This window comes from Haliaeetus leucocephalus, unplaced genomic scaffold, assembly GCF_000737465.1.
Source record: "Haliaeetus leucocephalus isolate CR32 unplaced genomic scaffold, Haliaeetus_leucocephalus-4.0 Scaffold450, whole genome shotgun sequence".
Classification (NCBI taxonomy): Eukaryota; Metazoa; Chordata; class Aves; order Accipitriformes; family Accipitridae; genus Haliaeetus; species Haliaeetus leucocephalus.
In genome coordinates, this window is record NW_010972886.1 from 13,832,506 (window position 1) to 13,840,207 (window position 7,702).

Consider the following 7,702-nt stretch of genomic DNA (forward strand, 5'->3'; position numbering starts at 1 on the left):
CCCTCTGCCAAAAGGTCAGAATCAGTTATGTGCACAACCAGTTAAAAAGAAAATATGAGCTGTTATCTGACATGTAAGATATCTTCCAATTGCAAGTTAGAATTAAAATAATGCTTTATATGAATCAGTGTATTAGGCTAGTTTTGCCTTTATTTGTGTATGTGTACCCATCTTATTTGCAGTTCTATGAAACAAAACTGAATAAACAAATGGTTCATAATTGATTAATCCAACTCAACCGATACATATTTTATTTAATTTATTTTTAAAAAGGAAAATCTCTTATGCGTGCCCCAACTATGCTCACCATAATTTAACAGTAATGCATCCAGGCAGCCTTTAAGTCAATGAACCTTTGCTTTTCATCAATTTGCAATCCACCGCTATTCCCTACCAACAGCTCCGTGCCATCCATTCGTATCGCCTGTTTCCCCATGCAATCAACAGTCTTCCACCCATCCATAAAAAGCTCTTTGACTTTATGCCACTAAGAGGTTACAATTCAACACTTCTCCCTTAATTAGAAGGGCTGTTAATTTAGGAAGATATCATTGACTTAAAATCTGATGCATTTCAAATAAAACAGTAACAGTCCCCTGATTACAGCTTCAATCTATCAGACTGCTGGCCCATTTTTATGATTTTATAGTAGTATTTTTCAATGTCTTATGCTTTTCTTGCATGCTATTCTGTGAGTGAAAAAATTCTACTCTCTGCCACTCCCATAACTGTTCTCCAGTTAAAAATAAATCAGACAAATAAACAACAAAATAAAAGTAACAAGGGAAGTGACCAAGTGTGCAACTTCACACATTGGAACTGCTCGTGAAGGACGTGCTTACAGGTCCTAGCTGACTGCATACAGGAAACATTAAAAATAACATTAACCACTGTCAAGGTAAAAATCTTCTGTATTTTACTGTGAGTTTTCTTTTCTGCTATCTTTCAATTACAGCATACTAGTAATATTCCAGAAGTGCTTGAAACAGACTTACAACCTTTAAGATACTCCAGATATTCTGAAGGATGCAAAAAGCATCTGACAAGAAGAAAAATACTAGGAAAAAAAAATTCATAAGAGTTGAAACATCTATTTGAAAAAGTTAAATATTCCTTTGCTGTTTCTGTTTCTCAAATGTTATAGTTCTTTCTACTGAGTGAGGCTTAACCTACACTGGAAGATTGATTTATCTTAGCTCTATCAGTTTTGCATCATTAAAATACAACATACATATCATCTTGTAGCATAGATAAATCAATTTTTACTAAGATGACTGCTTTCACCCTTGGGCTTGTACTCATTCAATTATATTGCCCAGTAAAACAAATAAATAAAAATGTTACAATATTAGCTGGCAAAATCATAATCAATACAATTTAAATTCAGGTGAGAGTTGAATATCAATAAAAACCTACCAAAAACTAAATTTCAAAAAAAAATTTCTTATCCAAACAAGTCTGAATTGCACAAAGCAACTGTATAGAATCATTAAGTATACAAATTTATTCTTAAATAAGTAAACGTTTGTTTACCCCAATGCTATTCTCAATCTAACCACCCCTTTATGCATCAGCTTACCTGTGAAAAACAAATGGCACAAGACCAAGCCTGAAAACATGTCAGTATTAAATTTGTCAACCTTTAACACTGGGTACAGCTAACACTGCTGCTGGAGATGGGATTGCTGCATGCGCAGACGTGGTCAGCCAGTGTTCAGCCTGCCAACATCAGTGAGGCCCATCAGCATGATGCTGCAGGGGGCTGCCTCTCGGCATGGGTACCCAGATGTAGCTGCTTCTCCAGTGAAGCTGGCATCACTGCTGGCACCCACCCAAGAAAGGCAGACGGGAGCCACTTCAAACGTAACTCCTGATGCTGCGCTCACACAGCTAGCTGCAGGACAGACATAGCATAAGAACTTAACTCTGACAGTGCTGTTCTATCAGTCCTTCTCCCTGTAAGAAACCAATTCCCTCTCCTAAGGACTATATTTTCTCACCCTGTACTGCAGGGCACAACAAAATCATTATGCCAGAATGACTTGTACAGAGCATAGAGGAAAGGAAAGAAGCAAAAGAAGGGAAATTAATTACTCTTCGCCTCCCCAAAGTCAGGTACTTCCACCCATGCACATAACTGCAACCCACATGCTGTAGAACCTTATCCTTTCTTACCAAGAAACTCTACCAGTTGATCCAGTGCCTGTCCTGCTTGGGCTGAGGCTAACCCTCAGAAACAAAGGGCATTCACTATCTATCATATTTGCTGTCCTGGCACACAACTAGCCTTACTGCAGACCTGTGAAGTGATGTTAGCCCATGCCATTCTCTCACACTACCCCTCTTCCTTCCACATCTTTGTATTGATTTTTAAGTGCTTTAATAAGGCGCAGTTTCCGCATTAAAGACAGGCTAAGCAGTGCCTAAAGTCTGCAAGCAAAATGCTAAATTCAGGACAGAGATCCTGTGTTTCAAGTGCTCTGATAAATCACAGTGTAATATAAACAAACACCCGCATTTGCATCACCACATCATCATCATACAACACTAGATCATCAATGCCTGTTGCTTTATAACACTACCTAACCTAGATACCAAATTATCCAGTGCTGTCGCTGCAGTTATTTCCCATTTTGCTGATCCAAAAAAACCCTAAAACAAACAAAAAAACCCCACCCAGCCAAAACATGGTAAAGATGAGTTGCTTGGCTTCTAATTTTGCCAAATCTTCTTATACGAAATGAAATAAGAATTCCCTTGTGCTGTATTGCAAATGGAAATGACATGCTATGCGAGCACTAAATGAATGCTATGCTGCAGCTGAATAAGACAATAAAAGCATTGTGACAAATGGTTTCAGTGCCCCACCATAGATACTATTTTCCAGTTATGATTAAAAGCAGAGACAAGTCAAAAGGAATGATAATATTGATTCTGCTTGACATACATTTCCTACCAGACAGCAAACTACTGTGAAAGAATGGCTGGTGACAGATTTTATAGTCAAATACAAAACAGCCCCACCCAGCAGACCACCCAGATCATTAAATACAATTCTATTATACACTCCCTGAATACACTTGCAGATCAGATCCATTTTGTAAGCAATATTTTTGTGGTTTAAATTCCAGAAAATAAATAATCTTAATCAGAGTCATCAAGTATTGGCCCCAATCTATAAAACTCTATGCTTGTCTAGAGCACAAGCTGGGCCTTGTGTTGTTATTAAAGTAAGTGCATGTGTAACTAAGAGTTCACCATCTCTTCCACGAGCATTCAGTACTCAGTGTGCACTACGGGGCAGTGGTAGTGCACCCTCTACTTGGGTTACTTGCCCTTTTTTTGTTGTTGTTGTTGTAACTGTAACTACCATGTACTGGCAATAGCTTCTTTGTACACTACAAGCCAGCCACAACTTCCTTCCCGTACAGGTCATGCAGCCCTCCTGACTCTAATTTAGGTCCAGTCACTCTTACGTTTGCCATATAAATGGAGTAAGCAAAATGGCCTTAAAAGTCAGTGGCTGTCCAATCTCTCCTTCCAGTAGTAGCAATACTTGAATATGCCAAATGTTGAGAAGGAAAATGCACAGGAAAAAGGCAGTCAAGTCAATTAATTTTTAACTGCATTTTTTTGTCTTTGGAAAACAGAAAATAATTTTAACACACTCATATGGTTATAGGAGAAATGGGAAAATATCTGCAGACACAGTCTCATCAATTTTTTCCCTTATGTGGATATATCCTAGAGCAATGCACACACTCCCAAACCCCCAGATCCCTAAAACAATAAGGCACATGAGTTGATACGCACACAGAAAAATATCCCACTACAAGGAAATAAACATTTCTTTTTGCTAATCTTAAAATATCATATCTACAAATGATGCTTTTTAGGTATGGATGTAGTGAAAAGCTTCTAAAAAACATTCAGTTTTATATTTATAAGAATCTATTAATTCTGTAAAGCTCAGCTGATAAGCTCCTGTTAATTATAATGCTTTCTGTGCATGCCTTTCATCTGAGGTTCTGGAATTGCTTGGAAAAATCTTAATTAGGTCTCAAAACACTACTGTGAAGAAGGCATAGTCTCTTTGCACAGAAGACAAGGTGCAGACAGCTTGCTTTATTTGCCAAAGGTCACCAAAAGGCTCTGGTCCTAAATGGCACTTGGCAGACAGCAGCAGAGCTGTTCTCTCCCACACCCTCATCCCCAGTCGCATCTCATAACCACCACATCACATACTTCGGTCCCTCACATAAATATCTTATTCCTTCTTCCATTTTCAATCACAGATTGAGCTGGAGTCCATGGAGACTGAAGAGTTTTTCCATGGAAGGTACACTTCCAGTTTGGGGCAGTTGTGTGAATTTCTCTTAACTCTGAACTGGTCTACACAGACACAACTGTTCATTAAAGCTAAAGCAAACTCTGGCTGGTATAATTAAATGTTGTGCCTGGAAGGCTGGAATATCTTATAGCATCAAAGGTTTAAAATCTCATTTTCAGCCCTGCCTGATTACTTCAACCACCACTATAAAACTACAATGGATAAAATCTCATCTGAAGCTGATTTAATCTTTACAGATGTAATGGAAGAGTAGCAAACAATCAATTTACATTTTTCTACAGGTATTTACCTCTACTGCAGCTTTCGCTTCTGCAGTGGAGCATATTGTCTCCCAACTTCTTCTAACTTAAGTCCAAAACTTCCATTTCTTGCTGCCAATCATCTGCCTCAACAAATCATACTCATAAACATTAAAACATGCTTTCATTTGTTTAAAATCAAGACAGTAATTCAATTTGAAAGGATCTATGATAGCTGTAATACAAAAGTGAGGCGAGGCGAGGCGATGATAACATTGTGAAAGAAAAGCTCTATCCCATAAAAACCCAGAAATGATAAGGTCAAAGATGACCAATTCTTTTAATTGCTACCTAAATATATTCAACTTCCTACACAGACTCGTATCAATGTGTCTAACAGGATATTTGATGAATAAACACTGTGTACCCATAACTAGAACCAGATCCACTCAGACACCTCAAAAATCCCCACTTTTCAGGGGTGATCAGCATACCACAGCATGTAACCTTTGTGCTCACCAACAGATTTTTCAGAAGAGCAGGTTCTGGTGACAGCAAACCTGAGATGAAAGTGTACTGCTCTCCTGAAAAGCTGACATTTACCATGGAACCTGACTGACAGCTCAGCTTTGGGGGGTGAGGGTGGAGATGAAATTCAATTTCACACTGGCAGTGTATATTCAACCACATTTAACAAAGCAAATCATGAGTAATACATGCTTATCAGTGAGGTAAAGCTAGTGAAGTTGGTGTATCCAAGATATTACTCATTCATTAGGCTGAGAGAAGTTTCGTTTTTGAACAGGGAACAGACCACTAACAAATTATTCTCCTTCCTTTGACGTTTGGTCACAGTTTAGGATACTTATTTAATCACTCCCCGACAATACAAGATACACTTTCATTCATATTAGAAATCATTCTGCTGCTTCACACTATTCATTAATTTGAAACTCTTACATTTGGAACCATCATTTACCATTCAAACAGTACTTGGTGACACGCAGAGACTAAAGAGTTGTCAAACAGAACGACACACAGTTTTTAAATGTGAACAAAGCAATGAAAGCTTTTAGAAAAAAAACAGCCTTGCAAATAGTATTTGGAAGTTGTAACTGTGGGCATAGCCAGCACTACCAGAAAAAAAAGAAACAAAAACATCCCTTGAATGAAAAAACAAAAAAAACTTGAATGCAGGCCTGCAAGAAGCATGATGTGCAGTGCTTCTACTAGTAAAGGTTGGAAGTCGCCCCCTCAGCATATAATAAAACTGAGCTTAAGAGTTTCTCACATGGGTCCCATTGATGAAAACCCTTACCGGGAACGTGAAGACCTGGTCCTAAACCAAAACAAATAAAAATGTGGTCACCGCAGTACTTTCACATACCAATAGCAAGAAAACTGGAGTTGTGACACCACCACCCCCCTGGTAGTGAGAAGGGCCACTGCCAGCCCCTCAAAATGATATGCATTCCAAGGGAGCATACTTCCCTGAAAATAGAGATGTTTCAATCTACTGCTGTGCTTAGAGATAAGCCCAATGAAAGGAAAAAAAAACCAAACAAAAAAAACAAAACAAAACCCGCACAAGGCTATGAATATGTGTGCGTGTTTGGCCCCAAATGGCACTGCAAGTTGAAAAAAAAAATCCAGTCTTGCAGCCCTCAGGCATGGGAACGGCCCTCGTGAGAGTATACGAACGGAGACATAATCCAAAACAAATCAGTCGATACTTGGAAAACACACAGAACACACTAATTCCCTGAATCCACTTGCACAACCAGCCAGAGCCCCTTGTTTATAGCTATTCAGATCGCAAGGAAGCTGAAGACAGGCTGCGTTAATTTTATATCATGTTTTTTAATTAAATCTTTCTGGCTACTCAGAACCCAATTTTCTCTTCATAATATGAATCTTTACTGGATGTCTGTAAATAGAACATGCATTCATTTTCATGCAAGAAGATCTAAATATACTACCCTTCACTAATGGAAAGAAAACCGAGAACCTCACATTAACTAACAACCCATCTAATCTTTCATAAACTTCACACACACATCCATAGAAATCATTAATAAAGCTCATGCTGCTACCAGTCAGTCCCTCTGAATAACATACAGGCACTAGTAATGAACATCACTGAGATTTCAGTCCAGCTCTCCATAGCTAAAGAAACACTTCATTAAACTGAATGAACAGAAGGAGTATCAGGCTGGAAAACAATTGCTTTTGAATTCCTGGTTTTACTTAAACTAGATTGGCATTTTGCCACAGATTTAGCAGAGGCTGAAATCACAAATAATTCTGGGAGTGTCAGGAAAAGCAGCAGAATTTCCCACCATGCCTACGTGAAGCACAAATGCACGTTTTTGCAGAACAGGGTGCCAGTAGCAGCTGTAACAGGAACATCTTGAGAGGAACCTCTCCTCCTGCTTTCTAACCATGAAAGAATCCAGGGGGAAACTGAAAGAACTGACTAGTAAAACAGTACCTAAGATAAGTGAAGTTTCAGGGTTTGGGTTTGTTGTTGTTTTTACAGGGGATTTCACATTTCATGGTAGCTTCATGGTTTCTCTTCAGTCATAATTATTGCAATAAAAGGGTTTTTCCTCAGGTCCTCATAACTAATACAGGTAGTACTTTGGGATTTGCAGATGTATCTCAGTAGACAAAGGATTATGCCCACCCCTGGGTCACGTTAGGTAGACAATCCAGTGGGTTGTCTGTAATCAGGTTACTATTCCTGTCACATGAAGGTTACCACAGTTTCTAATACACTGGTCACACTGCAAAAAACATCATGCATTTAGGCTGTAGTGTAACAAGGTTAAAAAAAAAAAATCTGTGAAATTTTAGAAACTACGCATGTTTTGAACATAATAAAATAAGGCATTGTTCATTCTGCGTATTGTCTAATGCACACAGCTTCATCAGGGAAAAATAGTTTTTCTTCATATATATAAAAACATTTATTACTCAAACTACTCAACTGCTCATTTTCTTTAATTAAAAAATGTAGTTTAGCAATAAAGTGCAAAAACATGAAGAAACCATTGGCTTTAGAAGGTAAAACAGCAACAGATAATTCTATTTCCCTTTCATAACATATAGA